General features: G+C 36.1%; 1 protein-coding gene across 1 annotated transcript in view; it reads left to right on the top strand.

Annotated features, from left to right (window-relative positions):
• Positions 1-2,186: 2,186 nt before the first annotated feature.
• LOC100877198 (uncharacterized) overlaps positions 2,187-9,713 on the top strand; it is a 187,821-nt gene continuing 180,294 nt past the window's right edge. The window contains exon 1 of the mRNA XM_012280697.2: positions 2,187-2,468. The gene's annotated coding sequence lies outside the window, so the exon portion shown is untranslated. The remainder of the gene's footprint in view (positions 2,469-9,713) is intronic.

Genomic DNA, 9,713 nt, shown 5'->3' with positions numbered 1-9,713 from the left:
TTCATCGAAAATCATGTGGAAATATAATTTATACTTGTGTGTACGATCAAGTACTGATCTTGTTTTCCGGGACAATATGGCATCCGAGGGATGTAATACTTGCAATAACATTTATGCATTGCGCCTAATTTACGATAGACATTTTCGAAATCGATTACTAATAAAATTCTCACAAGTATATGCTTATATTTGAAAGTAAACTATACAAATATTATTTTAAGTATAAATATTTACTGTACACTTTACGTTGCGGAAGAATGGTTTTAGGAACTACATCAGAACATAACGTTCTTTATAATGGAATTTTGCATTGAAATGTATATTTATAATGAAAGTAACGGAGTGATATAATATGTAAACGAGGTACAACAGATTATTGCACAATAATTAATTTAAAAAGTTGAAAGCTTTTTGAAAGCTTCATTCAATATACTTTGAAATGTATATTTTCCATCGTGCTGTCTAAAGACAGCTAGCGCCATTTTGCGATTGGAGAGAGAACTATTCGAAAATAAATTTTTTTTTGTAAAATAAAGCTCTTGTTTTGTGGAAATTGAATTACTTTAAGGGTACGATAAAGGTGGACATATGACATTGCAATTAAAAAAACTTTTTTATGGGCATCGAAGTACTCTGCCATCTAGTGGTGAAAGCTAAGACCTGGACCTTCTGAATACAATTTCTGCATAATCACATTTTTCTAACTTATTACCAGTTGCAAAATATTCTGAAAATATTCTATTACTATTTTTATGGTATTCTAGCATAATATTGAGGAAGTCAATAGTTATTAAAGTTATGAATTTTAAATATAGTTTTATTAGTTTCTCCTTTTTACCGCTGAATGGTTAAGCATTTTTGGCTCCGGACAATGATATACATTTCATTCTTTTTTTAATACTTTCAACACATTAAGTAACTGTTCCAATCCTGTTGAAGTGATGGAACATTCTACACTATGTAGAAATGCATAAAAATCGCAAATTTTGAAGAAAGTGGCAAGTTCTCATTAATTCTGCTATTTCGAACCAGATGACACCGTCCTCGCCGTTTTTGAACAACTTCGACCAATATTGATTTCTTCGGGTTAATAGACAATAATATTACCAAATTGCTTCAAAAGGCAATACTACTGAATTTCATAATATTCTAATAGTGCTATCACGATGAGAAAGTCAGTAAATGTTAAGTTTATATTCAGGATTTAGTTCTATTAATTTTTACCGCCAAATGGGAAAATATATTACGATCCATTTTACCGATAGATGGCAATACTTACTGTTTTCAAATCGCGCGCCAGAAAATGTAAATTTAACAATGAAGCTTTCAAAATGATTTCGACTTTTTAAATTAATTATTTCATATTTAACTATTGTCTATTATATGTCTTTCACGTATTAATTACCGCAAAACTTCTCTTATGAATGTAAATTTCTAAATTCTAATTACGAACATTCTAGTTCGAAGTTACATTCTAACTTAGTTTGTAATGATCTTTCCGAAACATGAAATGTAAATTAAGACTGCTTGTTGGTAAAAGATAGCACTTGCAAAAATTTTATTATCGATATTGATATTGAAAATGGCTGTCGTAAATTAGGGGTAACACGTATCTATACGCAAAAAAAGTTAAATAAATATAAATATAATATAATATAATATAAAGAATTTATATTTGTATTTAATAAAGACAACACATATAGGTCCGTTTTGGATCTGAAGTGTATTCTAATAAAAAAAAATTTAAATCTCCAATTGTATTCTTGTACGTCATATAGGTAAAATAGGAAATGACATTAAAAGCATTCTTCAACCCCTAAAAATTCTTTTCGAATCCTATGCTTAAAATGATTTGCAAAATTAAACTCAGTTCGACCGCAGCTCGAAATCATAGACGTTCGCAAAATTTTATTAAGTAGGTCATAACAAGTTTTCAAAAGTCACGTCGCTAAACCCGCCCCTCAGGTAGCTCGGCTTTATACAATGGAACGTGACTTTTCGACTGTAAATATCTAAGCGGTGATTTCAGTTCATCCTTCAGTACCACCGCTGGCACAGTTCGGTAAACAGTCTGTAGAAATTTCCGAGAAGCGGAGCCAGCGTCGATTTCCCGGCATTCCGTAGGTCGTTCGAAACGGGAGATGCGCGCGCGTTCGATGAAGACATGCGCGAGACAGGCGGTCTCGGTCTGGACAGTCAGTGCATGGCGGCCCGAGGCCCATCGATATCGTATCGCGCAGCACTCCAGAAACGCGTTTTTAACACGAGTGTGACCGTGGTGAGCCGCGCCGGTTAACTTTTTTTCATCAACGGTACTTTGATCGCGATTATACGGTCGTGCTCGGCGTGGTTGACACAGTGTGTGACGCTTGTGTGACAGTTCTTGTCCGAGGTATCTCGTGGATTCGGCGAAATCGTCAACCCAGCCGGAGCCGGAGCGAGAGAGACAACCACGGACCATCATCCCGGTGAGTACTCCTGTGCGATAAAATACCTGGAAATCTTACTTTTAAACTCGCTTTTGCGATTCGTAATAACGCGCGTTTCGTTTCGTCATATGACCGATCGAGTACTTTCGGTTTTTCAAACTGCATGACATTTCGCTGACTTCGAATGTCAGTCTTTTTCGTTCGATGACGTTCTCGATGAAAATAACGAGATAGGTGATCGAATCGATTAATATCGTAATCGGTACGGGATTGGGTTCGCTTTGAATATCCTGGAAGCACGAGGGCGGCGTGCACGCTCGACACGAGCGAAACGTAGGATGACGTATCCGGCAATGGTGCTCAATGATCCGGAAAATATCGAAGGGACAGAGTAGGCTCGGTGTCAATGGAACGGGTTTCTCCTGGACATCTTCATTTCCTTGGTCCCGTGATTGGTTACAGATTTTGAGTAGTTTCGCTTTCTTTTCATCTTCTTCGTGTGCGTGTACGTCCACCATGTATACGTGTGCAGTCCACACCCACAGCGTTGCCAAACGCTACAGGTGTGGTCATTGACTTCGATCGGAATGGTTTGTTGTTATCTGTCAGGGATGAAAAGGGACACCAGCTTGAACGATTTTGAAATCTTATTCGATGCGGAGCCTCATGGTCGGCATGTAGTGGATGTATGTACTTATGTACTTACCTGTGACCAGTGGCGTAGTTAGGTACTGTTAGACACGATTTAACCCCTAAAATTCGTCTTCCGTATGTTGCGTGAGGTATGAGGTTAGATACCTTATATTACAAATTTAGATATTTTTGGGATAAGATTTTAAATCTAAATTCTTGTGGTTTGGAGTCTATGGGTTTTTAAATCTTCGTACTCCAAAATTATTAAATTTCCTTATTTCCAAATTGAATTTACATATACTCCAATTAAATTATTTCGAAAATTTCAAATTCCTACATTTTTAAATTACCAAATCTTCAGAATTGTAAGTTCATAATTCCATTTCCTAGTTTTGATTGTTTTAAGTACTGACACTCCTAATTTTCAATTCTTCCATTTCTTCAATTTTTCAATTCGTCTATTCTTTCATTTGTCAATTATTCAACCCTTCAATTCTTTCATTTGTCAATTATTCAATTCTTCAATTCTCTTATTTGTCAGTTATTCAATTCTTCAATATTCTCATTTGTCAATTCTTCAATCATTTCATCTGTCGCTATTTCAGTTCTTCAACTTTTTCATCTTCCAATTTTTCAATTGTTCAATTCCCCAAAATTTTTCAATTGCCATATCTTCAATTCTTCTTTATTTCCAATTTTTCAATTCGTCAATTCTTCCATTTATCAATTTTTCAATTCTTCAATGTTTTCACTTGTCATTTCTCCAATTCTTCTATTTTTTCAAATTTTCAGTTCTTCAACCTGTCAATATTTCAATTTTTCAAATTTCTATTTTTTCTCGATTCCTATATTTCCAAAAATAACTAAATCTCAAAATTTTCCAAAGTTAGAGGGCATTAACAGTGTTAGTATCGCTAGGAAATTTGTTTCATTCGAGATAAAAATGCTAGTTACGCCAATGCCTATGACATCACTTTCACAGCTCCTGTCAACTACGTGGGCGAACAGCACGCTCGATTCGAGTAAACTGAACAAGGTTAACGCGAACGAGCAAGGTTAACGTTAATTTACACCGCGTTTCGGAAAAATGTCGCGAGGAAATTGAAACGTACAACATTTTTATTAATTCCTTGTGCTATAATGACCTGCTGAAATTCTTCATCAATTCTATAAAAATAATTTTGTTCGTTCTTGTTCGTATAACAGCAATTTATTATCGTTGGGTACATCTTTTACCTTCTCTTATGCTATAATACTATGCATACGTAATAGGTGAAAGTATGGTAATCAGTCAAACTTTGATCTGCTTCTTTTCTGCTTCTTTTTACTCGAACAGTTACGAAACGTTGAAAAATACTAAAAAACGTACTCAACATTCCGCGTGTTTGGATAAGTCCAGGTATGTGGGAAAAGAAGCATGTTTGACTTATGTCTCAGACTTAATGGTCCAAAGTACTTGAAATTTGAAGTTAAAAACCCTATACATATATGGGCCACTTATGCTTGAAAGTTTAACATTCTGGTTTAAGAATAATTTATAAGTAAAAAATTTTATTGTGCTCTATTTCGATTCATATATACATCCAAATTATATAAACCAAGTTTAAAACAGGAAATGTTACAAACGTTTTTACCTAAGAGATAGTTTATGTGAACATAAATTTTATTTAGTCTCATGTAATTCTAAGTGAATTGAACCAGGATGTTTCGCAACTCCGTTCCCTCTTTTTATTACAAATTCGTCCATGAGACTCCAAAATTCTATAAAATGTGTGGAGAAAGAAGGTTAACATGTAGGACATCAGATACCGGTGTCTCGACCTAATCTGACGTTATCAGTATAGCGTTAAACACCGCTGTTTATCAATCCAGGCTCGAAGCAGACGTTCCCAGACTTGTGATATCTCGATTATGGTTGCTGGAAACGGCATATGTGTATACATGTACCGATTAGCAGACATACCATGTTTCACAAGAGCCTACCTTAGGGTGTACATCGTGAAACTTGTAGTACATATTTGTACCTGCGTATTCGCATTGAAAACGATAATGGCAATAATGACGATGATCACAAAGAGGTAGAGACTGTACGCGAGACGACGTAATACGGTTACGTGTAACAATGAATATTAAACGTTGAAACGAGCCTGTCGAGCTTTTATCGTTGCTGTGCAATTGTACAGGATTCAATCGAGAACGCGTCGTTTTCGTGTAATTGCGTCGGTATGACAAAACGAACTTTCGAAGAATGAATGATATACATTAGAATCACAAACGGTCGTTAAATTTTACCGTAGAAGCGTGCTGAAGGCGAGAACAATGGGTTACTCGTGACTGGTTAGGTGAGAGCGAAAATGTTATACAGGCTGTGTCAAAATAGATGTCTGCGATTTTATGAAATTATCAACTAAATCGAAAAATTCAAAGAACTCAAAATTTTAGCTAAAGCAAATACTACAAAATCTGTTTATGTTCTTTTGTGAAAAATAATGTGATGTTTATAGTAATTTGTTTTGTTGACATTTCACTTTTATTATATCTAATCTTAAAGCTGCATTAAACTCTCTGTTTTGAAGAAAACAGTATGATAATTGATGAAGTATTAATGATTTATTGTATTGTAAAAATCTGAGAAGAGTTACAAATATGTACTTATCTAAATGAATTTATGGTCAAAATGATTTGAAGATGTACACTGGATGAATAAAATATAGAAAGACTTAACAGTTTAATAAATTTTTGCAAAACTACAACAGTATATAAACTGTGTAAAAAGCTGTACAAATTGTAACAGAGTATGAATTGTTAGATCTCACATATGATATACAAATGTAGAAATATATTATGTATAAACAATTATACATAATACACAAGATTAACAAGGAAAGATGATTGAAGCAAAAGTCGCAGATTAAGAAAACAGTTTCGTGAACTTTTATTATGACACGCCCTGTATGTATTTTATCTCCGGAGGTCTTTCCCTCGGTCATTCTCTTCTTTACGTGAACACTATGAAAGCGAACAGAAGCATATTTATGTAGGTACAACGAGTGAGAGTACTCTTGTCTCGAGGACGGTCACTCGAGTGGTGAATTACTGGAGTTAGCGACACCGTTTCTTTCCCTTTTCCTCGAGTGCAGTGTAACCTCCTTCCTTGTGTGGGCTCTCGTTGCTGATTGCTGTACTAGCGATCACGACGTGTAAGCTTTCGAAATTATACCTCCAAATGAAAGTATACGCTGTATAAAACGTGACATTAGAAGAGGTGACAAATTCTCAACCTTTCGTTCGGCGCTATACAGGGTGTTCCATAAGGGGTGATAAGAGGACTTTGGCAAAATTTTCTTTAATGTCCAATAAGGAAATATCAATGTTCTGTCGAATCTTCGTTAGAAAGATTTTGAATTAAATAACGCTATGAGTTCCAGCAGAAATTGTGTGGAACCATAGCATTGTAGATTTAATAGAAATGTTATAAATGCACGTTTCATCTTGTGTCATTGTCTTGAGTAACAGGTTGTGTCATACTAACATGTGCTTACAATAGTTATATTTAAGAAACATCGAATTTAAAACACAAAACAGCCAAGAATTCAAAAGATTAAGAAATAGCTTCCATGACAAGGTAGACGACGTTGTCTAAGAAATAGACAAGGTAGCTTTCGCATGAACTTTAAGAATAACTTGATCGTAACACGTAGAGCAACAAACAAATGGTAGTTATACATAATTTTGCTAAGAACAAATACAGCGAGTAGCACATTCGAAAGTATTTCAGCAGAGATTGTACGTGGTTATTGACCTTGTTCATGACCTCCATCGCAATTACGCTGCGCGGTGTGCACGCTTTTCAAGGATATTGGAGCCGCGTCGATCGATGAGGTGTTGAACGGGCCCGGTTTTCCTCTCCGCTTTTTCGTTCCGCGTTTTCTCCATTTTCTCATCGGAACGAGCGGAATGGAACGAAGCTCTGATATTTGCCCGGCATCAATAAAGCCGCTTCTCTCTTTCGAGGCATAAGTGCGTCGTCTATTAATAGAACTCTCTCTTTCTTTCGTTTTCTTCGATTCTCTCCGGTCTCTCTCTCCTTTTTGTTCTACCCACGAAAAAGGGAATGCCTCGAACAGGCGAAGAAGAAGGGGTTGGCGAGCAACGTGCAACCTTTTTGCCGTACGCACACTCGTGTGGGATGCACACACCCCTTTTTCCGCGGTACTCTGCTCACCGGCCAGACAGAAAAAAATGTCCAATAAAAATAAGTCCTAAAGTGGTTCCTGCGCTCGCGAGCACGCCATTCTACCGACTTCTTCACGGCAATTCGGACCCTCGTCCTCTCTCTTCAGCTTCTTCTTTCCCTATTTTCCACGTGGATCGCACCCCATTTTCAACAATACGTATCGAAACACACTGCTCGGATTCAGATCTTTTCTTACCGACCTCGTAAAATTCTCTACATTTTCTTGTTCTCCGTATTCAGACGTATTTTCGTGAAAGCTCTTGAGGTATCGAGGGATTTCGCGCCAACGGAAATACGTAATGGATCGATGTGTGAAAATGTGCTCGGAGATTTGGAATAGCGATGAGTTTTCTTGGTTTTAAAATTGGTAATAGTTGGGAAATTGCGTTGGGTGATTTGAGGGAGTTAGAGGCTTCGATATTTATTGGTAGTATTGGAATGTTATCAGTTTAATACGTTGGTAGAATTGTTAAGGTGATAGATGCGTTTGAAGGGGTAGCAAAATTTGTTTACCACTTGATATTTTCAAATTTTGAAATAGTATTTCCAAATTCCTAAACTTAAAAATTGCAGTGTCCTCAATTTCCCAAAATTCCAAATTTTTATACTAAAATTTCCAAACTCCAATATTTCCAAATCTTCAAATGCTCAAACCCTCAAATTTCCAAATCCTCAAAATCCCAAATTATCGAATTACCAAATTCTCAAGCTCCCAAATTTCCAAATATTCAAACCCTCTAAATTCCCAAACAACTCTCCAAACTCTAAAATTTCAAAATCTCCAAATATTCAAATCTCTACTAAATCCCTAAATCTCTAATTTCCAAATACTCAAATTCCCCAATGTCCAATATTTCATTCCTCGACACAACTCGTGTCGACTACCTTCGCAATAAAATTCGAACATCGTTGAATTTAATTATGAAGCCACTATTATACACTCGACAAACGTTACGTTACAATGTTGGACAGATAAATGAGCTGTTCGTAACATTTCCACTTTCTATGCGCTCGTTTTTCGTCACAATACCCTCTCTCTTTTTTTATTTAAAAAAATTTGCATCTGTCAATACACTGATCGTTTTGTTTCCATTTGCGATCTCGACGCATTGCGTTTATCATGGAAATTAACGACGTTTGCCTATGTCGCGTTAGTCGGTTTGAATACAACAGTGAACATATGCAAATGTTCTTTCGAACCTCCCCATAGTCGGTGTTGCAATTTAAAGGCTTGGTCTAGACGCAACAATAGTTTTCTCTGCAATTAGTCTAATGTGGTTATTATGTATGGAAAGCTGTAACTACAACGACCGTCACACTTAATGGCAAAATAAATAATTGAAAAGGAAACAGGGTCAAGACTCTACCTTACATTGTTGCTACTTTTGAACAACCCTCGGCTTTAAGTAAAGGTTGGAAATATTTTCAAAATAGTCTATTCTTTTTGGTGGATTTTTATGTTTGAATTTTTCCTCAACTTTGTTTTTTATAATTTTTTCTTGAAATTTCTTGATATAGGGGTAGTTTCTTCTGAATTAAATATTTTTATAAATAAATTCTATTTATTTCTCTTCTATACAGTTAAAGTATTTAGGGTGCAATCCATCTCCTTATTTTCAAAAAATGATGTAAATGTATAAAATGTCGATTAAATGTTATTAGCGCTACAACGTGAATACTAAAAAATTCCTCCTATTAAAAATTTCGTAAAATCACGAATAACATAAGGATAGACGTATTACCTTTTATCGAACATTATCGCAAAGTGTAGGATCTCGTGCACTCCTTGGCAGGAAAAGTGACTGGAATATTTGAATATTAAACAGGGATGAGGTGACACGTTATCAGCCGTTCTTATCGCTGGCAAACGCAGTCTTATCGTCGCGAAGAAGAGCAGTTAGGTGTGCAAATATTTAAGGATACTTGCCACAGCTTTTTCACCGTGATTAACGACACTTACCGTGGCTTTTTTATCGCGATAAACGAGCAGCTGGTGCATTATTAACGATACGATCGCGTTCACAGTTCACAGACGATGATGATCATCCAACGTAGCGCAGATAGTACCCCACAAATTACTATGCATTTTACTTATTTTTAGTAGCTCGGTAAATTCCGATTTAATAGAATTAGACTAAATTTTTAAATAAACTTTGATTTCATGTTAATCCGAAATATTTGTCGTATATTTTCGAAGACATACGTAGGTCGTCTTAAATGGAACACCCTGTAGCTCTCTCATTTCGGTTAATTTTCCCAAGAACCGGTGATCGTATCGAGCCCTCACTCGAGCCATCTTCCGCGTCTTCGATTCCCCGGAAGTTCTTCCATGAATCTCGGATTTAATCAAACTCGCGCCCTCTCGGTCTAACCCGTGTGTTCTCTCGTGACATATTGTTCTCTCCCTGGCATTT

This window comes from Megachile rotundata, chromosome 1 (genome assembly GCF_050947335.1).
Source record: "Megachile rotundata isolate GNS110a chromosome 1, iyMegRotu1, whole genome shotgun sequence".
NCBI classification, from domain to species: domain Eukaryota; kingdom Metazoa; phylum Arthropoda; class Insecta; order Hymenoptera; family Megachilidae; genus Megachile; species Megachile rotundata.
The sequence above is the reverse complement of the archived record's forward strand: the minus strand, read 5'-3'. Positions and strand labels throughout refer to the sequence as shown.